The 25,172-nt window shown below is 40.8% G+C and overlaps 1 protein-coding gene across 1 annotated transcript in view; it reads left to right on the top strand.

Moving 5' to 3' along the window:
- Nucleotides 1-7,483: 7,483 nt before the first annotated feature.
- The window catches only part of LOC6603374 (neuronal acetylcholine receptor subunit alpha-7), a 277,292-nt gene continuing 259,603 nt past the window's right edge, over nt 7,484-25,172 (top strand). The window contains exons 1-2 of the mRNA XM_026990084.1: nt 7,484-7,947; nt 8,003-8,176. The gene's annotated coding sequence lies outside the window, so the exon portion shown is untranslated. The remainder of the gene's footprint in view (nt 7,948-8,002; nt 8,177-25,172) is intronic.

Below are 25,172 nucleotides of genomic sequence, written 5' to 3'. Positions count from 1 at the left end.
CAAAATCACTGCACTGGTGTTGGGCTTACTTATCTTGAACTTGGAGCGATCCGCCGATGCTGGCTGGGCTAAGCTTCTCCTTATGAGGAAGGCGAAGATCCGGCTCGAAGGACCAATGTTTGTAGGGGGGCGGATCGAGGTTCAATTATCCAACGGCGAGGTGTATGTTCCAGTTTAAACTCCTAGCAGTCGTCACAGAAAGGAAAGGCCGATGGGTTTCGTTGTGTATATATATATATATATTGTTCAGGTATTTATTGGGTATTCGCGCGGTATGTCGTAACGTAACTGCTTAACTCTATGCCTTATTGTGCTTTTTCTGCCGTGAGCGCCGTGTGGATCGTGGATTGTGGATCCGAGCGCCCCTCCGAGCGCACGAGAGCGAGCCGGGACCGAGGCGCGCGGAGCCGGCACAGTGCGCGGAAACTGTCTACTGCTGGCCTGAAAAGATCTATTTATCTTTTTTTTTCACTTTCCAAATGGTTGTTATAAATTTTACTGTAAGTCCAATGTGAGACAGATTTTTTTTGTCGATAAGATATCGATGAGATCGCTTTGCAAAAACCTCGAACTTTCCTGAATATTAACAAATTTAAAGAAAAGGGGCGAAAACGAGCCAAAGCTAATACTTTCCAGTCAATTACAACATTTGTAGGTAAAGATTCACGTAATTAGTTTTTCTCAGAAGAACTCAGTTCATTTGTTATATTCTCGAAACACAGGGGACGCAGCTAAGTTTTCTACAAAAATTCACCTAAATTGGACATTTAACTTGGGACTACACATAAAATAACTATATACATTAGATACTACATATGTACCTTTATCTTCATTTTCCATTTTTAGCCAAAGTTAATTGAGCAAATTTACTCGAGCAAGTAATTTGGCGGCATTTTTTTCTAACAATCAGACCATCGATTGTTCACTTTTAAAAGCTCGCTTCAGCGAAGCTTAATAATAATTTTTTTTATTTTTAAAATAATTGATGAATTTACTTTGATATTTTGTAAAAGAAAAAATTTAATGTATTCACTTATAAATTTTGACTTAATGCCAAACAACGACTTCTGGACCAAATATCGCATTTTTCAATTTTGACCTCAACTCGTTCGTAAACGTTGTTGAATCGGGCTTAAACTTTATATTTTATTGTTTTATACTAAAAGGAACATTTTGAGACCCTGAGACCTTTGGTTCCGACACATTTTTTTCGCCCATACAAATAGGCGCAACCCTAATGTACATATGTATACTGAATGTTCGGTATGACATAAAATTGCGAGGTGGCATTTTCTAGCATGAAAATAATTTTAGCTAAGACAGGAAATTCAATATCTGACCAACAGCCGACCCATTGCTCATTAACGAGTTGTGACATAAGTAGATTTGAAAAATATAACATAAACGTATGAGATATTTTGTCAGCAATGCGAGCTTGATATTTTTTCCCAGTTTCAAAACGAAAGATATTTCTCCCGTAACTTAAAAGGCTATTATTTTCTTATTTTATTTAAATTTTTAAGTAACACGAAAATTTTAGCAAAAAAAAATTGCAAACTACAAATCATTTTTCCCAGCGTAAATTATTAAACCGGTTTCGCCCGCAAGCATGTTCGGGTTTTTGCTATCCAGCGATAGTAAAACGGAACTATCATAAAATGTCCGGAAACGGACTTAGAAATGATAAAAATCCGGGAGCGATGAGTGAAGTCTCGGAAAATGCTCGCAGACGGACTCAGAAAAGAGCATTTACCGGACGAAAACCGAGTGACGACAAAGTCTCGCAAAACTATCACAAACGGACTTAAAAACGGGTGAAAAATGGACAGAAAAGTGAAACATAACGGAAAAAATAGCTAGGTACGGGTGAAGTCTCGCTAAATGCGAGACTAAATTAAAAACGGGCACGATACACACGCAACGCCGGATCACGTAATAGTAGAACATCCACGAACATGTCAAATTGCGGCCCGGCACAACGCCGCCGTTTTTACGTTTGTGTGTTATTTTGTGATTGAAAACCGTAGCAGAAGGACGTAAACGTGGAGTCCCTCGTCAAAATAGTGAAAAAAAGGAAAAATCGGTGAGTAAATTATTATTTATTTAATAGTATAGTATAAATATATATATATGGATGAACAATTATACGGACTTGTTTAACATGGATTCCGGAAATATTGCACAACTAAATGAGTATGTTCCAGACACCCAGCAGACACGTAAGAAAATTTCTTCATATTGGCCAAATAAATGTTCAAAAATTATTTCTAATTACAGCTACCAAAGAAAAAATTAATAAACTGGACAAAAAAATTAACCTTTTACTAAATAAACTCTACGGAATAAATAACCTGGATAAAAAATTGACATAATGTTTAATATACTGGACCGAAACACAGCGTAAATGGTGGCTCTTCGTTCCGAAATTGGCTCCATTAAGACCAAGGTTTGTGGAGAGATCCGGAAACCAAAAGAAGTTCTGCCTTGCTAACCGCTCACAACAATAGAAGAATCGAGCATAGCTTGCAGGAAGAAAATTTCTTCAAAAATGTGGTAAGTGTTTTGCGTGAAACTCGCGAGCTAAATTTGAAAACTATATTTATGTAAATATAATTCTGTACAGATCACAGAGTTAATGATGTCGGGCGAAAAGGCGTTTGATACTTGGATTCGGAGCTCTTGGCGTTCCATTGTATCCGACGAGGTCGCACGACAATGGTCTTGGCGAGGCACAGAACCGAAAAAGTGTAGTAGATGCTTGCGGGTTACTCTAGCCATCCGTAGTAAGTATTATTTTCAAATTAATAATATGTATATTGTGATATAATACCCATGATTATTTGTTTACAGCGGAATTTAAGGAACGATTTTCTTTAGAAGATGCTGATTTCGACGGAATAACTCAAAAATTCTTCCAGTACGCCCAGGACAGAGTGTCGAAGGGGCAACACAAAATTAAATTTAATTTACTAATCTAATTCATTTATTCATTGTACTATAAAAATTAACTTAAGATAAATTAAAAATTATAAAAACAAAATACAATTTTGCGTCCCTTTTCATGTTACTTTCGGCTCGTAAAAGATATCATAAAGGGCTCGCAAACGATATTGCAAAAGTCTCGCACAAGATATCATAAAAGGATCGCAAAAGTCTCGCAAAAGATATCATAGAAGGCTCGCAAAAGTCTCGCAAAAGTCTCGCAAAAGATATCATAAAAGGCTTGCAAAATATCCGTTTTTGAGCTATCAAAAATGAAACTTTCACTGCCACAAACTGAGCGACTAGTGATTCATTTTCTTATCTTTTTCAGTCCGTCCGACCGTCTGTACGTCCCTATGAGCGCCTAGTGCTCAGAGACTATAAGAGCTAGAGCAAAGACATTTTGTATCCACACTTCACACCGGACGAAAATCTGTGGCATCCACAATTTCAACGAGGAGGAACGTTGTGAGTTGCTGCGGACACCGCAACTCTACAGTTATACCCGATACTAAGTCAGTATGGCTCTCCTCCGGCAGACGCCGCTAATATTAAACGACACGACAAAGAGTGCGTGCGTGAGAGACAGAAAATCAGTCTGAGCGTGACGTCGGGCGCTGCGTAGCCAGTGCAAATTGATTTGTTTCTTTTGGCTATACAAATTATCTGATCTGATCCAGATTCAGCAATCTGATAGATATGGTTATTATGTATGATTCTGCGTTTTTAGTTTTCTCGAATGTGCAATATTGTGGATGCAACAGATTTTCGTTCTTTGTGGGGCGAAATTTTGAGATAAACGATTTATAGTGACATCTTGAAGGAGTGTGTGTACCAAATTTGCTTACTCTAGCCTTAATAGTCTCTGAGATTTGTGGATGCCTCAGATTTTCGTCCTTTGCGGGGGCGGAAGGGGGTGTGGCGAAATTCTGACACAAAATGGTCAAGGTCCGATATCACAGGAGTGTGGATACCAAATTTGGTTGCTCTAGCTCTTATGGGTTCTGAGATCCTTGAACTCATATTTTGCAATTGGCAAAACCGATCATGAAACCTGTGTGTTAGAGTGAGACAGAGCGAGAAAGAGTGAAATTGTTTTCGTGATTCTGGCTATAATAATAATACGATCTGCGTCAGATTTTGCACTCTGTAAGATATAGTCATCTTCTACGATTCTGCGTTTTTAGTTTTCTCGTATCGTCGAAATTGTGTATGCCACAGATTTTCGCCTTTTGTGGGGGCGGAAGTGGGCGGGGCACAGTTTTGAAATATTCCTGTAGCAGTGAAATATCACAGAAGTCTGGATCCAAAACATCGTTGCTCTAGCTCTTATAGTCTTTGAGCACTAGGCGCTGAAGGGGACGGAAAGACGGACAGACGGACGGACGGACAGACGGACAGACAGACATGGCTCAATCGACTCGGCTATTGATGCTGATCAAGAATATATATACTTAATGGGGTCGGAAACGATTCCTTCTGGACGTTACACACATCCACTTTTAACACAAATCTAATATACCCCAATACTCATTTTGAGTATCGGGTGTAAAAATACAAGAAAACCAAAAACGCAGTATTGTAGAGAATGACTATATCGTTAGACTTTAGAATCTAAACCGGATAGTATTATTATTATAGCAAGAATGAAGAAAACAATTTAATTTTCTCTCGCTCTGTCTCTCTCTAACACACACGTTTCAAGGTCGGCGTTGCCTTCCGCAAAAAGTGACCGCCTAGATCTCAGAGACTATAAGAGATAGAGCAACCAAATTTGGTATCCACTATCCTGTGATATCGAACCTTTACAAATGTATTTTCAAATTTCGCCCCACCCCATTCCAACAACACAAAGGACGAGAAACAATTTCTTCTTTTCTTGACCATTTCTACCAGATTGCCGAATCTGGATCAGATCGGATCATTATTATAACCAAAAGAAACAAAAAAATTTGCTGTGGTTAGCAGCGACCGATGACCGATGACCGTTCAGAAATGTTTTCTGTCTCTCTCGCACGCAATCTTTGTCGTTCGAGAGGAGAGCCATACTGAGCCATATCGGGTATAAATTTAGAGTTGCGGTCGCCGCAACAACTCCCAACGTTCCCCCTCGTCTTATTTCTCGACTGCTGCGCCATCATCGCCACTCTTTTTTCCTCACACTTTATCCCATGAGTATAAGGCCTTGTGCCATACGTTGTAATGGTTCTCATCACGTTTTTCGATTTGAATTGATTCCGCGTTAATACGCGCACCATATTATGTTAACTATTGACAATATATGTAGCACAAACGACACCAAAACTTAGCCGCTTTACATTCTGTTATTAAGCCGAAACAACGAACTCTGGGCCCATAACCAATGTTAGCAATGTTGAGTTTTACCGTTGTATGTATGTACATGTGTTTCATATATGTATGTATAAACCGGAGCCAACGAAGAGACACGTAGTGGCTCGGTTAAACATTCATTTCAGAGTGATAGCGAGTATACATATGACTAAATGAGTTTATACTCATATGAGTATAATGCAAGACTGTGTTGCTAGATTATTTTTTCTTATTCAAATAATAATATCGACTACATTTCCATCTATCCTTACAAATCCTAACGATATGTATCAAGTTTTTCTCAACTCCCCATGCTATTGATTTTTTCAGCTAAATTTTTCCCTGCAATTTACGGTTAGAGGAAAGCGAAAGTATGTGGTTGCAAGAACGATAAAACAATACATACATAGAAGGATGGTGTTTGAGCAGCCGGGGTTGCTGCTAGAAAGATAGATAAGGAGCGAGGGCAGCCTAGATCCTGCAACTGCAGGAACGAAGAAAGTGGGACGGTGGCTATAATTTTGGGATTTGACGACTAAATATCGGGCTGGGAAGCCCGACAATATTGCAAAAAAATTCATTCAAGAGTATGGATTATCGATTAATGAAACAGGAAACACTTTACAATCCACCCTTAATTACTATGTACATTTGACATACACATTTACATATGTATCTCTTATTTACAGAGATATTCGTGAAAATAGTCTAACTATTAAAACTAAACGGCTGTCTATGAAATTCAGATCTGGATTTTTTCCTGGTAAATACCCCGTAATTTGTTCAATTCGATTATTCAGCTATCGGAATATCATTTCCCCAAAAGCTTTATGGACAGTTTCGGCCCTGCCATCCATCTATAACCAGACGTGGATTGTTAATGGACGAGCTTTTTGGGACAACATTTTTCGTTATAAATTAATTTGATTACCATAAATATGAAGTAAATTTTTTAGTCACGTGTCCAACTTACGCCAAAAATGCATCTTCTGGAATAATTTAAAGACTCAAAAAGGTATAATAACCCAGGACAAGGTTTTTACTCAAAGCTTAAATTATGGCGCTCTATGTGCATTTTAAAAGCTTTTATTATGGTAAGCACTGTATGTAGGTACATACATAGGTAGTAAACAATTGTACCGTTTATTGTTACTTTCCTACTATTAAAATGGATACACTGTTCTCCAAAGTCGTTCGACTAATACGCCCTTTCCATAAACAGAAACCTCCATATTTTACGAATTACGAATTTTACGGTACTGAAAATTCTCAGTAAACAGCTGAGGAAGCGAATATCACATCACTTCCATTGCTTTTACATGGTTAAATATGTACCTTCTTCCTTCAGTTTATGTATTCAGCTGGAGAAAAATTTGTATAACAGTTTTAAGGGAAACCAGTCAAATGTGGTACGTATTTCAGTATAACAGAGCAATGTTTATTATGAAAGGGGAAACTTGACGGGGTGACAGATTTTGGATTATTCTGACATAGCACGTGGCTCATACTGGATTTGTAATGTTATCCTCAGAAACTCTGAACTGTTCTTGTGGTAAGCAGTTTTCAAATTTATACTCTCCATTTTGTAGGTTCCCGAAAGAGCAGCCAACAGGCAACAGAAAATGCGTATGCGTATTTCATTAATTGTTGCCTCTTTGTCTCGCTTAGGAACCTCTCCTGTAACATCAAAATCGGGACATGCATCGGCATCGGCATCGGTATTGGCATCGACGTACGGGTGGGCCTCGGAGGAAAATTTAGCCATAACCATGAACCAAACGTCAATGGGTGGGACTTGGAGTAACAGAAGTAACAAAACCACCAGGGAGGCCACGTGGTCGCCACCGAAAGACGACAAACGGAAATAAAAACGCAGAGTGTCGGCTTAAGCTTCCATCAAGAAGGCAGCTTTAATCTATTTGTTTACTTTTTCTAACAGAACTAGGAACAGCTACAGCCCAGTGTACAGTGGCAGGTTTCATCTAAACAGGATCCGAGCATCCACTGTAAACGGTCTAACGTTTCTGTTAAACTATTAGGACCAGAACGAAGCTACTGCCGAGCCACGTGCCTCTGTCAGACGGTAAAAGAGCACGGTTCACTTTTAGTCGAGGCTGCGTAGTCGAGCACATCGTGTGTCGTTCATTTTCCGTAGTCGTGGTTATCGTCCCGTCGTTGGGGCTGTAGCTGTCGCTTCGCATTTAATGCTGTTGTCGCAGTAGTTTAGGAATCGTGTCGCCTCGTGCATCGCCTGCCTGCATCTCCGAGGCTTTTTCCGTTTCTCAGTCGAGTACGTGGTCTTGCACGAAACGGTCGAGGTAGAAGTCTGCAGGAGAAGGAAGGCAGTTCGGTTTTTGGCAACAGCCCTAGGAACCCACACCCTGCGAAAGCGGTCGGATACGGACACGTGCGAAGCAAACGGCCAGTATACGTGGAGCATTGCAGAAGTGGGGGAAAGACATTGATAACTTCGAGTCTCGACGCGCAATAATACATCTGCGAAAGATCAGGCGATCATTTTTTTTTTTTTGGCGTGCCATTTTTTTGTTACTGTTGGGCCTTTAAGCGCCTTCATCGTGATTCCGTAATAACACACAACACTACAGCTGCAAGAGGCAATGGGCGACATGCAAAGTAAAATGAAAGCTGAGGGATTCTAAAGAATTTGTGTCATTATGGCTATTTTCAGTTGTTAGTCATCCCAATCATACGATTCTGTTTTCCCTGCAACTGCTTCCAATTCGATTGTCATTCGTCCTGGATTCAAAGTATATAAATGCTCAAAGGAAATATATGCAATCCACACCACAAATCAAACAGTCAATGACAGTTTCACAACCACAGCGGGATAATATTGCGACTGGTAAGTGAAAAAAATTCACATGGCTGTGATAAATAAGAACAAATAGTTTAGTCCGTTAAACAATACACAAACTTAAAATCCTTTGGAACAATTCTCGATTCAAGCTGTTGGGATACTAAATACCATCTTTAGACTGTCCTTTCTATGTTTGTACATTTTTGAATGAGTAATAAGGTTTAACATCTCAATAGTTTTGCCCTTAGCAAGTCACGCTGCCACTTAGCATTTTTTATAGTCCTCATGTACTCTTTTAGGAGAGCGTTTTTTTAGAATGAGCCAAAAATGTTGGTGATTACCTGCAACGAAACAAGTTTAAACTATATTGAAATCAAATTTAATAATTCCTATTATATCATATTAGACTCTTAGGCATGGAATTTATGAGAAGTTTCATAGCAATCATGTCATTTATCATCTTGACGTCTTGAAGTCAGGCTACTTATTGTCCCGTTGTCAATACATCTGAAATTTAAATATGTTAATATATAACTAGAAATATACACTCACAGAGTACCAACTAGCAAACTCATTAAAAACTAGTTTTATTTTTTCCAAAAACACCGCCTGGTCTGCGACCCGGGTAAAAACGGTGATTTTGAATTTTAAGTGAAACACCATTGCGCCAAAGGTGGTGGACGGGACGGAAAAGTTCTGGATCTATGGTGCCAACCAGTTGAATAATTAAATGTTTATTTTTTTTATTTATGTGACAGAAAACGGTTAACTGCTAGACACAGCCCAAAGAGAGAGAGAGAGAGGGCTTAGTTTTGCCAAAGATTTAAATGCAAGCATCTTCGAACTGAACAAAGTAGCAGAGTCTATAGAGCAGATGAAGAAGCTGTCTCCTAATTTTTCTAACGGCTGCATGTTATTTAGTATATGGACATTTTCTTGTGTGTTGCGATAGTTCCATGCCTTGCATTTTTCGCCATATTTTAGGGGCTCTTCATATCGTCTAATTTAGCTTTCGGTTGAGAACTATATCTTTGGACGTTGATATGCAATGACTGCATCTTTCAAGAGGCGATGCAGTTACTGCACCGTCAAGTGGCCCGTGTGAAACCGGCGGAAGGCTGTTACGCGCGGATCCCAGGCAAAACGCAGCCCTCCTCCCGCCCAACCGACCGAGGGGCGCTGCCGCATAACGCGCGGCGCGTAGCCGAGCCGAACGCGAGCATGCAGGAAAGATAGCTAACATTCGAGGAAAATTAGCACTAAACTTACTAAGAAACTAAGCATGCAATCAAAATACAAATACCACTACAATTACTAATTACTAGAAATGTGTGTAAGGATTAGTAATTTAATAAGAGGAAGAGAATTAGTGGTGGATATAATATGGTAGAGGGAATTATAATCCGAGCATAAGACCCTAAACGGTTCATGCAAGGAATAATTCTATCTACAAAGTGGAAGGAATATAGTTTCAGGCTTATTGGATTTCGTTTCATGCTGTTCGAATTTTCCGAGATTTTACAATGTCGGGAAAAGTTTAAAGAGAGCTCAAATTTCTAAGCTGGAAAGCACTTTTTCAAATCTGCTGAAATCGATACAACCTTATTATGTAGTATTTTTAATCTCCTCAATGAATAAAAATGTATTGTACCCTCACTTTTGGTCTGTAGTGTCATTAGGTACTCTCGTTATACCCGGTGCTCGAAAATAAATAGCCTTCATAAATATCGGAAATCTGTGGCATCCACAATTTTGAAGATACGGAAAAACGGAAGCGCGGAATTAAAGCTTACATAAGCTTACACCACGGCCAATAAATAAGATCGCGTGTCTAAGCAAGACATTTACAACATTTTGTACGCAGTTTCATATATTTTATATCAATGTTATTTACATAGCCTATTTTTTTTATCTCCATTTCTGGAGCACCGAAAATCCTTCATGAATTTTAAAATATAAATCTTTGCTTTGTTAGTTGTATCTTTCTCGATCACTTTCGATTTACTCCCTAGTGTATCTACATGTACTGGTTCTAGACTGGTATCCCCAAAACGTATTTTTACAGGTACAAGGATTTTAAAAAATTCCTTCATAGGTGCTTCAATTTTCTTGAAGAGTCAATCCTGGATCATTTTGTTTTACAAATATTTGCATTTGGCCTGGTTAAAAAAACTTTATTATTAACAAGACTAGTAACTAGTAATTATTATAAATATGAATATGAATAATGAAGAATTTTTAAAAAATTGGAGGAAACATCAGTAACGGTCTCCAAAGAGTAAAATCTATGGAACGAGGGAACGACGTTAAGGTTTTTGGGATCCCAGTGCCAAATAATGAGTAATAAGGAGGGAGTGTGGCGAAATTTTAAAAAAACTGGATTCAGTGTTACATAACAGGATTTTGCATACAAAAATGGATTGCTCCAGTTTTAGCTCTAGTTGAAGAATATATACATATACATAAGTACATAATTTATGCGGTCGGAAACTCTGGAAAGGCGAATTTATACACCTGCATTTTGTGTTATTATTTTTTCTTGATTCTATCACCTCTCTCCAATATGTAGGCACTAATATTACGCTAAACTTTGACCATAAGCCGACATTTTAGGAAGACTTGGAGTAAAGTTCCTTCCAGCATATTTTTCTAGTAACTAAACTTTTGTGTAGGCCTGCAGTAAAATCCCTGTTGGCCTTTGTAATTAATCAAATAATACGAAAACATCAAAATTTAAATGGGATTTTCCAGATCAAGAGTTAGTTTCGAATTGTAGGACACCACACGTAGTTGGAGTTTCCCTCTATGTGGGATGAATCCAGGCAGGGTTCAGCCCTTGCCGCGGAGCTGCACATCCTTGCACTTCCTCAGAGCTTGCTAGCTGTCTGCTCGTTTGTTTGCACGTTTGTTGGTGGAGATGTTTTCGACTGCTGACGCCATTCATCCGCAAACACATCGCACCTCACGACTCGCCTCTACATACATAATTAAAGCGTGTTATCCTTGTTGACTCTGTTATTAATCCACTCAAGCAAGTTACTGTGTTGCGCTTCTCTTCTCTACATCACCTATATAACATTTCTCCGTTCTCTCTGTTTTCTCTGTCTTTCTCTTCTTTCAATTCATTCGCATTTCTCGCCTCCTTATTGGTTGTGGCCTGTTCCTGGCCTGTTATTCGAATCAGCAGCATTTTGGATTATGTGTATGTGTGCTTGAGTGCGTAAGTCTGAAAGTTTATTAAGGGGAAAAGGTTAATAAATGGAATTTTCAAATTGTTAAATTGTTTATTTAGGATGGCGCCAAGCCAAAGAATATCCTGCACCCGCATCCCCTTTTCGCAGCCACGCCAGGCCTTGCACCCTCCACTTGCCCTAAAAACCATTAGGAGTACGAAGCGATTCTGTTTTGGGTTCTCTCCATTCCCAAGGGCATTGCTTTGGGGAATGCGAGTTCGTGTGTACGATTAGAATTATATACATAGACGGACTTTTTTTTCTCAGGAAGGAAACTGTTGGTATATTTTAACACGTTGTCATTTTACTGGTATTATCAAACTTGGAAAGGTTAGGTTAGGTTAGGTTGACCCGGACGGCCCTCAGAGGGGCCCCACATAGGCCAGTATGGCCCTTAGTTGTCCGGATAGGGGGGGGCGCGCGCGGCAGTGTTTAGGGGGTTTAGAAGTCCTCGAGGATCGAGGTATTTTTCGCATAGGCCAGTAGTTGCTGTGGCATCCTCTTGGAGGCATCTTCCAGTGATGCCAGCACTGGCGCGCCCAAGTACTTCCTCCTTGCCCTTAAGAGAGCAGGACAGTTGCAGATAAGATGTTCTGGGGTTTCGGTTGCCCCATGTTCGTCACATTTCCTACAACTGTCTCTGTTTGTGATTCCTAGCTTTGTTGCATGCGCCGCAGCCAGGCAGTGGCCCGTTAATATTCCCACTAATAATCTGCAGTCCTTCCGTGGTAGGTGCAGCAGGTAGTGGCTGAGTTTGTCATTGCGGTCCTTGCACATGTTTTTCGAGGTTGTGCAGGCGGTGGTACTCCTCCACCTACTTTCGGTTTGTGATCCGGCCTGCTTTTCTAGATCGCTTTGCAGCGTTCTGAGGGAGACAGGCACGTTCTCGGTTCTCGTATTCGCCAGCCCGACGCCTTCCTTAGCTAGTACGTCCGCCGTCTCGTTTCCTTCGATGCCCTGGTGGCTGGGAATCCAGTAGATCCGCACTGACTTTGTCGTGCTTAGGGTATCTAGTGCCTCCCTGCTCGCCAAGACATTTCTGGAACTGACTGCGGACGACTGCATGGATCTTATCGCCGCTTGGCTGTCGACGAATAGGTTAACCGCATCGTGTGCTCTTTCAGTGAGAAGAGCGACCTCTGCTGCTTTCCTGATGGCAAAAACCTCTGCCTGGAATATGCTACAATGGTCCGGTAGCTTATATGACAGCCTTATCTCAGGGTCTGTACAGTATAGGCCCGCTCCTACTCCTCCGTCCATCTTGGAGCCGTCCGTATATACATTGCTCCGTTTGGTCTCTTCCGATTTTCCAGTCTTCAGGTCCCAAAGATGCAGTTGTTTTTACGTCAAGGCATGTTTGGGGGGTCATGTAATCATTTGATCTGTTCATTTCCCTTCCAATTGAACTATGCCCGTATTCTTGTGGTGACATATTTCCTGAAGCGATGAGGCGTTGTGCTGCCTTTCCTGCAGTCAGACGGGCGTGGATGTCTAGGGGTTCGATTCCAAGTAGGGTTTCGAGTGCTTTTGTTGGGGTTGACCTCAGCGCCCCTGTAATACAGAGCAAAGCCTGTCGCTGAGTCCTTTCCATAAGCTTATGATACGTTTTCTTTCCAGTAGCTTGCCACCACACTAAGACTCCATACAGCAGAGTTGATCGCAACAACGAGATGTAAATCCAATGCATCAGAGCCGGAGACAGGCCCCATGTGCTGCTGAGCATCTTCTTGGATGCATAAAGCGCAATGGTGGCCTTCTTCACCCTTTCCAATACATTGGGTTTCCATGCCAGTTTACTATCCAGTACTGTGCCCAGGTATTTGACTTGTGTTTTTGGGGTTAGCCTAGTTTGATTGATCTTCGGGGGGGTCCATATCGGTACCTTGTACCTCTTGGTAAAGAGGATGAGGTCCGTCTTGTCGCGTATCTCCCTGAGTGTTCGTTCCATTAGTGAGCTGAGGGTCGATGGGCAAACACGCGTAATAAGTATGCTTATGTCGTCCGCATAAGCTGTTATTATTGGGGCCTTCCTTTCGTATCTCTTGATGAGGTCGTCGACCACCAGATTCCACTGGAGGGGCGACAGGACTCCACCCTGGGGTGTGCCTCTGTGTGCCTCTTTCACCATAGGAGGTTCCTTATCCACAGGTTGATTGCTGGGTGTGTATTAGTCGCTACCAGGCAATTTGTTATTGCTTCCGTAGCCACGTTGTTGAATGCTCCGGAGATGTCCACGAATACTCCCAGTGCATACTTTTTATTGTGAAGGGCTTTCTGAATGGTAGCTACTACCGAGTGTAGTGCGGTCTCCACCGATTTCCCTTTAGTATAGGCATGCTGGTTGGTTGACATCAGTCCCCCTACCTCATTCCTGATGTGTAAGTCCAGCAGCTTTTCTAGTGTTTTTAATATAAAGGAGGTAAGGCTTATCGGTCTATAGTCCTTGGGACTCGCATTGCTGCACTTTCATGCCTTTGGGAGGAAGACAACTCTCGAGGTTCTCCATTGGATAGGGATATAGCCAGTACTTATACAAGCTGTGAATATTGCGGAGAGCCATGGCGTAATCGCCTCTTTGGTCACCTGCATCATGGCTGGGAATATCCCGTCAAGTCCTGGTGCTTTTGCGCCCGCAAAGGAGTCTATTGCCCAGTGGATTCGCTTGGTGGTTAACAGATCTGTTGGGGGGTGTTGTTCCTCGGTTGCTAGGTCCTGGTGCTCTTTGGCATCAGCGACCTCGGTGCAACCAGGGAAATGTATTAGTTCTGTTAGGGCTTCGTCACTGCCCTCTGTCCACTGTCCGTCATCTAGCTTTAATTGGCTTTGTATGGTAGGCTGCTTAGAGAGCAGCTTCAGTAGCCGTGCGGTTTCTGGCACTTTCTCGATGTTGGAGCAGAAGGTCCTCCACGAGTTCCGTTGTGCTTTACGTATTTCCTTCTTGTAGCTCCTGAGTAGGAGTCTGTATTCCTCATAGACGATTCCTTCGTTCGCTTGTTTTGCGATCTTAAAGAATTCCTTGAGGTTGTCCCTTTGAAGAGAGAGATCCCGGCTCCACCAGAGTGGCTTGGACCTCTTCTTCGTCCTCGAGGGTTTGCACGATGTGTGGTAGGCGTCCAGCAACGCGATGGATAGGGTCTCTAGAGACTTCTCTATGTCCTCCACGGATTTTACTGTGCCCGGACTCGCGAGCTTCGAAGTAACTGTCTTTTTTAACTTTTCCTAGTTTGTATTCAGGGGTTTCTATAGACTATGACCTTCGAAGAATGTTTGAAGTCGCAATTAAACTGAATGTACCTGTGATCTGAGACGGAGGGTCTGTCAAGGACCCTCCAGCCAGATACCGTAGTACTGTTTCCCGTTGCAAGTGTTAGGTCTAGCACGTTGGACGAGGTCGGACCTACGAAGGTGTGCTCCTCCCCGACGTTTGCTATATATAGATTAGTTGCTAGTATAAAGTCTAAGACTGACTCACCTCTATCATTGATGTCGGTGCTTCCCCACACAGTGTGGTGGGCATTGGCATCCGTCCCGATGACGAGTTGATAGTTTTTGGTGCCGGCTTCTGTCACCAGGCTCCTGAGTTCGTCGGGTGGTGCGGGTCTGCCGTGAGCCATGTAGCAGGAAGCCACCAGAAGGCGCTTTTCCTCACATTCCAGCATCACAACCGTCAGGTCATCCGTGCTGTAATAAGACATAAGGTAAGCATGGATTCCCTTTCGTACGAGTACGACGGTTCTGTTCCTGCTTACCGATGTTGTGTAGAACAGGTTGTGATTTGAGGACTTTAGTCCGGCCACTGAATTGCATGTCGCAATCCAGGGCTCCTGGACTAGAGCTATGTCGGCGAGCATTACAACAGCGTACAACAACAAAATAAACGTAATTTCCCGTCAAATTTCTGCGTGCTTCGTTTATACCCTATACGCAAAAAGAGTATACGAGTATATAAGATTTGCGGTGACAGTGGGTGTGTGTAACGCGCAGAAGGGAGCTTTTCCGAACCCATAAAATATATATTATTAATCAGCATCAATAGCCGAGTCGATATAGCCATGTCTGTCTGTCTATCCGTCCGTCTGTCTCCCGTCCCAATGAGCGACTAGATCTCAGAGACCATGAGAGCTGCATTGGTGGAATATCGATAGGTTAAGTTTGGTAGTTAGTTGGTGGGGCGAGGATAATCCGTAATGGTTGCGGAATTTGTATGTCCTGTGTATGGTTGAAGGAATACTAGAGACTCTTAGTTTTTATACATTTTTGCATAAAAGACTTTGAGACCTGTTCAGTGGTGAACTGCAGTCTGTACTCGATAGGCTTCAGTTCAACTTCGAATGGGAAGTTGTTTATGGATGTCATGCGGAACGCACCAAACACACTCCTTAAATCAGCATGATAAAGGGACTTTAGTTTTCTCATTTTAGAGGGTGGGCCGTTCCGGTAAAATGGCAGGCAATAGTATTTTTGAACATAACGAGGTCATTCAGCGTATTGGATAGAGTTCATGTGTCTCCATTTTTGCAAATACTCATATGTAGGTGTTGGGATTAACTAACTGATAGTTGTGCTCCTGAATAATCGCACCAGCCACCAGACATACTATCTGTTCACCGTGTTTATTTTCTTGTTAACTTTTTTAACAATTGTAAAGTCATCTGCGTAAGAAAAGAATTGGAAGCCCTTGTGGGGTTCTATTGTATGGCAAACTTTATTGTAGGCTATTAGGAACAGTATTACTGATAATGGCGAACCTTGCGGAATACCATTGATTTTATCTTTATGTTTTATTTTACGATTAGTCAAGATGAAAATGTTTAACGTAATTCAGCATTGTCCACCTATGCACCATTGGTGTGTATCATAGTCATCATCAAGTCTAGTCACAGATAGATGGCTCCTGGTGGACGGTGCCACAGTACTCTGATAGTCTAACAGGGTAATAATCTCTGAGATTTGTGAATATTCCCAGATTCTCGTCCATTGCGAGGGCGGAAGGGGGTGTGGCGAAATTTTGAAACAAACTCGTCTCGGTCCGATATATTAGTATTTTATAGTCTCTGAGATCTAGGCGCTAATGTTTTACTCTAAGCAAAGCCGGCTATGCTACGTGTGTGTTAGAGAGAGACAGGGCGAGAAAAAATGAAATTGTTTTCTTGATGCTGGCTATAATAATAATACGATCCAATTCAAAAAAAAAAAAAATAATAATAAAAAGATATAGTCATTCTCTACGATTCTGCGTATTTGGTTTTCTCGTATCTTTAAAATTTTGGATGCAAACAGATTTTCGTCTTTTGTGGGGGCGGAAGTGGGCGGGGCGAAGTTTTGAAATATTTTTGTAGCAGTGACATATCACAGAAATCCGGATCCAAAACATCGTTTCTCTAGCTCTTATAGTCTTTGAGCATTAGGCGCTGAAGGGGACGGACAGACGGACGGACGGACAGGGCTCAATCGACTCGGCTATTGATGCTGATGAAGAATATATATACTTTATGGGGTCGGAAACGATTCCTTCTGGACGTTACACACATACATTTTCACCTCAAATCTAATATACCCCTATACTCATTTTGAGTATCGGGTATAAAAATATAATGTTTCCAAATGTTATGCAGAAAATTGGGGATGGGTTTTAAAGCTATTAGCAGAAAAAATGAATTAGTATATTGCGAAGTTTAACCTGCAACCTATGGACTGGCTACAAAATCCATTCTCGGACTAACAGGAAGAAATCGTGGAGTGATCGGACATTAAAACTAAAACTAAACTTTTTATACCCGATACTCAAAATGAGTATAGGGGTATATTAGATTTGTGGTGAAAATGTATGTGTGTAACGTCCAGAAGGAATCGCTTTCAACCCCATAAAGTATATACGTATATTCTAGATCAGCATCAATAGCCGAGCCCATTCAGCCCTGTCTGTCTGTTCGTCTGTCCGTCCCTATGAGCGCCTAGTGCTCAAAGACTATAAGAGCTAGAGCAACGAAGTTTTGGATCCTGACTTTTTTGATATGTCACTGTTACAAGTATATTTCAAAACTTCGCCCCGTCCACACAAAGGGCGAAAATCTGTGGCATCCACAATTTTAAAGATACGAGAAAATAGAAAGCAGAATCGTAGAGGATGACTATATGATGAAAACACTTTCCTTTTCTCTCGCTCTATTTCTCTCTAACACACACTATTCATGGTCGGCTGTGCCTATTGCAAAATATGTTTCCCAGAACTCAGAGACTATAAAAGCTAGAGCAACCAAATTTGGTATCCGCACTCCGGTATATTTGAAAATTTCGCCCCACCCCCCTGCGCCCCCACAAAGGACGAAAATCTTCGACATGTTCAGACACGTTTTCTGTTTCTCCCGCACGCACTCTTTGTCACTCAATGTAGCCATACTAACTAGGTATCGCGTACAAATGTAGAGTTCCGGTCGCAGCAACACCTCACAACGTTCCCCTCGTTTAAAATTTCATTTAAGCCTCTGTCGCACGGGACAGAAATTTCTTGTCTAAAAAAGGTACAATCCACAAGCTAGATGTACGTATATAATCAGGCAGACTCCGTTTTTACCCGTACTTTGGCGGATTATGTTATTTATAAAGAAAGCAAAAATTAAATTACCCTGATATAGGTGTCAAGTTTATTTTAATGCATAAATAAGTCATCTATTTTTATACCCGATACTCAAAATGAGTATTGGGGTATATTAGATTTGTGGTAAAAGTGGATGTGTGTAACGTCCAGAAGGAATCGTTCCCGACCTCATAAAGTATATATATTCTTGATCAGCATCAATAGCCGAGTCGATTGAGCCCTGTCTGTCTGTCCGTCTGTCCGTGCCTCCGTCTGTCCGTCCCCTTCAGCGCCTAGTGCTCAAAGACTATAAGAGCTAGAGCAACGATGTTTTGGATCCAGGATTCTGTGATATGTCACTGCTACAAGAATATTTCAAAACTTTGCCCCGCCACCTTCCGCCCCCACAAAGAGCGAAAATCTGTGGCATCCACAATTTCGACGATACGAGAAAACCAAAAACGCAGAATCGTAGAGGACGACTATATCTTCCAGAGTGCAAAATCTGAATTATTATAGCCAGAATCAAGAAAACAATTTCACTCTTTCTCGCTCTGTCTCTCTCTAACACACAGGTTTCATGGTCGGTTTTGCCAATTGCAAAATATGAGCTCAAGGATCTCAGAACCCATAAGAGCTAGACCAACCAAATTTGGTATCCAGACTCATGTGATATCGGACCTTGGCCGTTTCGTGTCCAAATTTCACCACACCCCCTTCCGCCCCCGCAAAGGACGAAAATCTGGAGCATCCACAAATCTCAGAGACTATTAACGCTAGAGTAACCAAATTTAGTATCCGCACTCCTGTTAGATCTCAATATAAAACGTATATCTTAGAATTTCGCCCCACCCCCTTCCGCCCCCACAAAGGACGAAAATCTGTTGCATCCACAATATTGCAGATTCGAGAAAACTAAAAACGCAGAATCATAGATGACGATAATCAGATTGCTGAATCTGGATCAGATCAGATAATTTTTATAGCCAAAAGCAACAAATCAATTTGCAGTGGCTACGCAGCGCCCGACGTCACGCTCAGACTGATTTTCTGTCTCTCTCGCACGCTCTCTTTGTCGTGTCGCTTAATATTAGCGGCGTCTGCCGGAGGAGAGCCATACTGACTTAGTATCGGGTATAAATGTAGAGTTGCGGTCTCCGCAGCAACTCACAACGTTCCCCCTCGTTTTTCTTTTCCAATTAAGGTTCGTTTCGATGTATAAAAAGCCATTTACTTTTCATTTCTTCAACGAATATGTTTTCGTTTTGAAAACGAATAAATCTTCCGGAATGTAAAAACGGGAGACCTAATTTTTGTGTATTCAAAAGTAAATCGGAAAACTTTTGTGTATGTGAAAAACGGAGTCTGGCTGAACATGTATATCAATTCTAATTAATCTAATTTGACATTCAAAACTTCAACTTCAAGTATCGCTATTGAATGAATGGGTTTTGATATGATATTCTTAATATCAATAATGCTAATATAAATAGCTCTTTACTTATGAGTATTACCTGAAATTAAAACTGAGTTGCAGCTATTCCATAGTAGGAAAATGGCGACTCTACGTGGTTTGCAAAGTTTACAGCATGGCCGCAAAGTATTCAGATAAATTCCATTACTTTTCATTTTTATTTTGTGCTTGAATAAAAAAAAAAGCAGTGTTTAACACGAGTGGGCAAAAGGGAAGCAAAAAATGGGAAGCTTCCCTCGATACTCAAGTCAGCGAGAAATAAAACCCTTTGCAACATGAGGCATATACTTCACAGGCGTTCCACGCATAAGACCTCTTGGATTAGGGAAACGTTTTTGCTCCCCGTTTGAGTTGAGTCCCCTCTGAGTTGCGGAGCAGCAATCGAAATGGAAAAGAAATAAGTTATATGAATTGTCGTAATGATTGTACGATAGAGGGCACCGCAATAGTTTTAGAGTTGCCCCGTTTAATCAAATCCTAATCGTTGGCTCAAAAACCAAACCCATCACGTGCTGGTGTAAGAGGTGATTGAGACAGTGGTGCCATCGGCATGCGTTGATATATTGATTTCCTGTTAGCGCATTTGAGCGTGTACTTCTAAATACAATGATTGATGATCGCGAATTTATGGGAAGTCGTCGGAAAGAGGGCGAAGATTGTGACGCGTGAATAGCTTGTGAAACTCTCGCATTTTCCATCGAACACTGTGCTATAAAATGGTCCTATCTTCTTCCGTATCGGTACAAGAAGTATTTAAAGAAGAGCACACATACAAATTTTTAGAATCAGCATATTTGTTGCAAGTTCCATTCCATATGGGTGTTCTTAAGTATCGATCTCGAAACTCCAGCGAACCCGAAGGCGGAAGGAGGGAAGAATGACACTGTAGGCTAATATACTAATTTTCCAAGTTATTAACATTAACGAGGGGGAACGTTGTGAGTTGTGAGTTATACCCGATACTAAGTCAGTATGGCTCTCCTCCGGCAGACGGCGCTAATATTAAACGAAACGACAAAGAGTGCGTGCGAGAGAGACAGAAAATCAGTCTGAGCGTGACGTCGGGCGCTGCGTAGCCACTGCAAATTGATTTGTTCCTGTTGGCTATAAAAATTATCTGATCTGATCCAGACTCAGCAATCTGATAGATATGGTCATTCTCTATGATTCTGCGTTTTTAGTTTTCTCGAATCTGCAATATTGTGGATGCAACAGATTCTCGTCCTTTCTGGGGGCGGAAGGGGGTGGGGCGAAATTTTGAGATAAACGTTTTATAGTGAGATCTAACAGGAGTGCGGGTACTAAATTTGGTTACTCTACCATTAATAGTCTCTGAGATTAGATTTTCGTCCTTTGCGGGGGCGGAAGGGGGTGTGGCGAAACTTTGACACAAAACGGTCAAGGTCCGATATCACAGAAGTGTGGATACCAAATTTGGTTGCTCTGGCGCTTATAGGTTCTGAGATCCTTGAACTCATATTTTGCAATTGGCAAAACCGACTGTTGAGAAATGAGCCTCGTAGTTTTTTAATTCAATGTTCATGTATATTGCGATTGACCTATTTACACGCTCATGATTGTAGTACATCGCCTAAGTAACTATTTTTACGCGCATAGCTGTGTTGTTATTGCTTGTGTCCAAAACATAGCTTTAATGTTCTCACACGTATAGCTAAAACCCGCAGCTGCACACACATATGTACATCGATGTGTACCGTTTTGCATTGGACCGTCGCATCGCATGATCTTTCAATTCCCTTTTGGCTCGACTTCTTTTGTGGAGTGGAAGTTAGTAGAAAGTTATACATATGTATGTACATAGATGAAACCAACCGCGCGCATAGCTTGTACCGCCCCTCAGTAGGGAATTCCGCCGTTTCAGCTTGCTATATGAAATAGTTCAAGAAACATATGTACATATACAAAAAGAAATCTCGGAAAAATTTAAGGATATATCTTTTAAAAGCCCATCCAAAGTTTAAAAATAACCAAAATTTTAGATGGTTTGACAAAAATAACAAATCTCCAACTTTTCCCACCTCTTTTCGTTCAAATCGCCACTGTGCGCCGCATCATCGACGGGGGCGTCGATACATATGTACCTATGTAAATGTAAAACACCTTGTAATAACCACCAATATTAAATAACCAATATAAATAAATAAGCTCAATATTCAAAAGAGTATACAGTCCACTAATTTATAACCAGCCCCATACTTTGTTAATACCTAGTTTTAACTATTTATTAGCTTTATATAATAATAATAATTTCATTAGCTTTTATCTAATGGTGTTTGTATACTCATTTTTCGTTTATTATTTTCTCCAATTAGAAAGATGATTCTTGAAAACATTTTTTCTCAAAGTCTTTTCTGACGTATTGAACTACATATGTACATATCTAACAAACCACTGAAAATGATCGGTAAACGATATATTTCTTAGCCTGATTTTAGCCAAGAAAAAAAAGCTACAAATCATATTTGTTGTGGTATTGTATTTATTTGTGCCTGAGCAAACAGAAATTTTAGATGTCCGTCACAACGGACAAACGGAAAACAAATTATAAACTACAACATTTATCGGAAATTTGCATCAATGTATAGCCTCAACTTTAGCTGGAATCTAAATTTTGAATTGCTCGCCGCGAAAATCTCTTATATTTTTGTCCCGTGCAAATTCATTGGGTTTTTGCAAAAATCTTGAATGGCCATAGCATCAATTAATCAAAAGAAATTTTATAGAAGAAAAATAATTTTGAAAATTCGTCTCATTTTTAGCTGCTTACCAGTTGTAAAGTGTACGATTGTCCCGTTCGACATCTTGGAAATGCCCATATGTACAATATTTACAGATATTATATGGTTGTCTTAATTTTATGTACATAGTAATAATTATTATGTTGTTGGCAAATAATATATTACATTTAATATGATAGACATTTAAGGAGCTCGATTGTTAAACGCAAACAAAATATGTATTGCTCTCTATCGCTCGAAACCTTACGTACCTAATATAAACGAGGGGGAACGTTGTGAGTTGCTGCGGACACCGCAACTCTACAGTTATACCCGATACTAAGTCAGTATGGCTACATTGAGTGACAAAGAGTGCGTGCGGGAGAAACAGAAAACGTGTCTGAACATGTCATATCTATCAGATTGCTGAATCTGGATCAGATCACATAATTTTTATAGCCAAAAGCAACAATTCAATTTGCAGTGGCTACGCAGCGCCCGACGTCACGCTCAGACTGATTTTCTGTCTCTCTCGCACGCACTCTTTGTCGTGTCGCTTAATATTAGCGGCGTCTGCCGGAGGAGAGCCATACTGACTTAGTATCGGGTATAAATGTAGAGTTGCGGTCTCCGCAGCAACTCACAACGTTCCCCCTCGTTTTTCTTTTCCAATTAAGGTTCGTTTCGATGTATAAAAAGCCATTTACTTTTCATTTCTTCAACGAATATGTTTTCGTTTTGAAAACGAATAAATCTTCCGGAATGTAAAAACGGGAGACCTAATTTTTGTGTATTCAAAAGTAAATCGGAAAACTTTTGTGTATGTGAAAAACGGAGTCTGGCTGAACATGTATATCATTTCTAATTAATCTAATTTGACATTCAAAACTTCAACTTCAAGTATCGCTATTGAATGAATGGGATTTGATATGATATTCTTAATATCAATAATGCTAATATAAATAACTCTTTACTTATGAGTATTACCTGAAATTAAAACTGAGTTGCAGCTATTCCATAGTAGGAAAATGGCGACTCTACGTGGTTTGCAAAGTTTACAGCATGGCCGCAAAGTATTCAGATAAATTCCATTACTTTTCATTTTTATTTTGTGCTTGAATAAAAAAAAAAGCAGTGTTTAACACGAGTGGGCAAAAGGGAAGCAAAAAATGGGAAGCTTCCCTCGATACTCAAGTCAGCGAGAAATAAAACCCTTTGCAACATGAGGCATATACTTCACAGGTGTTCCACGCATAAGACCTCTTGGATTAGGGAAACGTTTTTGCTCCCCGTTTGAGTTGAGTCCCCTCTGAGTTGCGGAGCAGCAATCGAAATGGAAAAGAAATAAGTTATATGAATTGTCGTAATGATTGTACGATAGAGGGCACCGCAATAGTTTTAGAGTTGCCCCGTTTAATCAAATCCTAATCGTTGGCTCAAAAACCAAACCCATCACGTGCTGGTGTAAGAGGTGATTGAGACAGTGGTGCCATCGGCATGCGTTGATATATTGATTTCCTGTTAGCGCATTTGAGCGTGTACTTCTAAATACAATGATTGATGATCGCGAATTTATGGGAAGTCGTCGGAAAGAGGGCGAAGATTGTGACGCGTGAATAGCTTGTGAAACTCTCGCATTTTCCATCGAACACTGTGCTATAAAATGGTCATATCTTCTTCCGTATCGGTACAAGAAGTATTTAAAGAAGAGCACACATACAAATTTTTAGAATCAGCATATTTGTTGCAAGTTCCATTCCATATGGGTGTTCTTAAGTATCGATCTCGAAACTCCAGCGAACCCGAAGGCGGAAGGAGGGAAGAATGACACTGTAGGCTAATATGCTAATTTTCCAAGTTATTAACATTAACGAGGGGGAACGTTGTGAGTTGTGAGTTATACCCGATACTAAGTCAGTATGGCTCTCCTCCGGCAGACGGCGCTAATATTAAACGAAACGACAAAGAGTGCGTGCGAGAGAGACAGAAAATCAGTCTGAGCGTGACGTCGGGCGCTGCGTAGCCACTGCAAATTGATTTGTTCCTGTTGGCTATAAAAATTATCTGATCTGATCCAGACTCAGCGATCTGATAGATATGGTCATTCTCTATGATTCTGCGTTTTTAGTTTTCTCGAATCTGCAATATTGTGGATGCAACAGATTCTCGTCCTTTCTGGGGGCGGAAGGGGGTGGGGCGAAATTTTGAGATAAACGTTTTATAGTGAGATCTAACAGGAGTGCGGGTACTAAATTTGGTTACTCTACCATTAATAGTCTCTGAGATTTGTGGATGCCCCAGATTTTCGTCCTTTGCGGGGGCGGAAGGGGGTGTGGCGAAATTTTGACACAAAACGGTCAAGGTCCGATATCACAGCAGTGTGGATACCAAATTTGGTTGCTCTGGCGCTTATAGGTTCTGAGATCCTTGAACTCATATTTTGCAATTGGCAAAACCGACTGTTGAGAAATGAGCCTCGTAGTTTTTTAATTCAATGTTCATGTATATTGCGATTGACCTATTTACACGCTCATGATTGTAGTACATCGCCTAAGTAACTATTTTTACGCGCATAGCTGTGTTGTTATTGCTTGTGTCCAAAACATAGCTTTAATGTTCTCACACGTATAGCTAAAACCCGCAGCTGCACACACATATGTACATCGATGTGTACCGTTTTGCATTGGACCGTCGCATCGCATGATCTTTCAATTCCCTTTTGGCTCGACTTCTTTTGTGGAGTGGAAGTTAGTAGAAAGTTATACATATGTATGTACATAGATGAAACCAACCGCGCGCATAGCTTGTACCGCCCCACAGTAGGGAATTCCGCCGTTTCAGCTTGCTATATGAAATAGTTCAAGAAACATATGTACATATACAAAAAGAAATCTCGGAAAAATTTAAGGATATATCTTTAAAGCCCATCCAAAGTTTAAAAATAACCAAAATTTTAGATGGTTTGACAAAAATAACAAATCTCCAACTTTTCCCACCTCTTTTCGTTCAAATCGCCACT

The sequence above is a fragment of the Drosophila persimilis genome, unplaced genomic scaffold (genome assembly GCF_003286085.1).
Source record: "Drosophila persimilis strain 14011-0111.01,24,50 unplaced genomic scaffold, DperRS2 tig00000520-arrow-pilon, whole genome shotgun sequence".
Taxonomy (NCBI): domain Eukaryota; kingdom Metazoa; phylum Arthropoda; class Insecta; order Diptera; family Drosophilidae; genus Drosophila; species Drosophila persimilis.
This window is presented reverse-complemented; position numbering and strand designations above follow the sequence as displayed.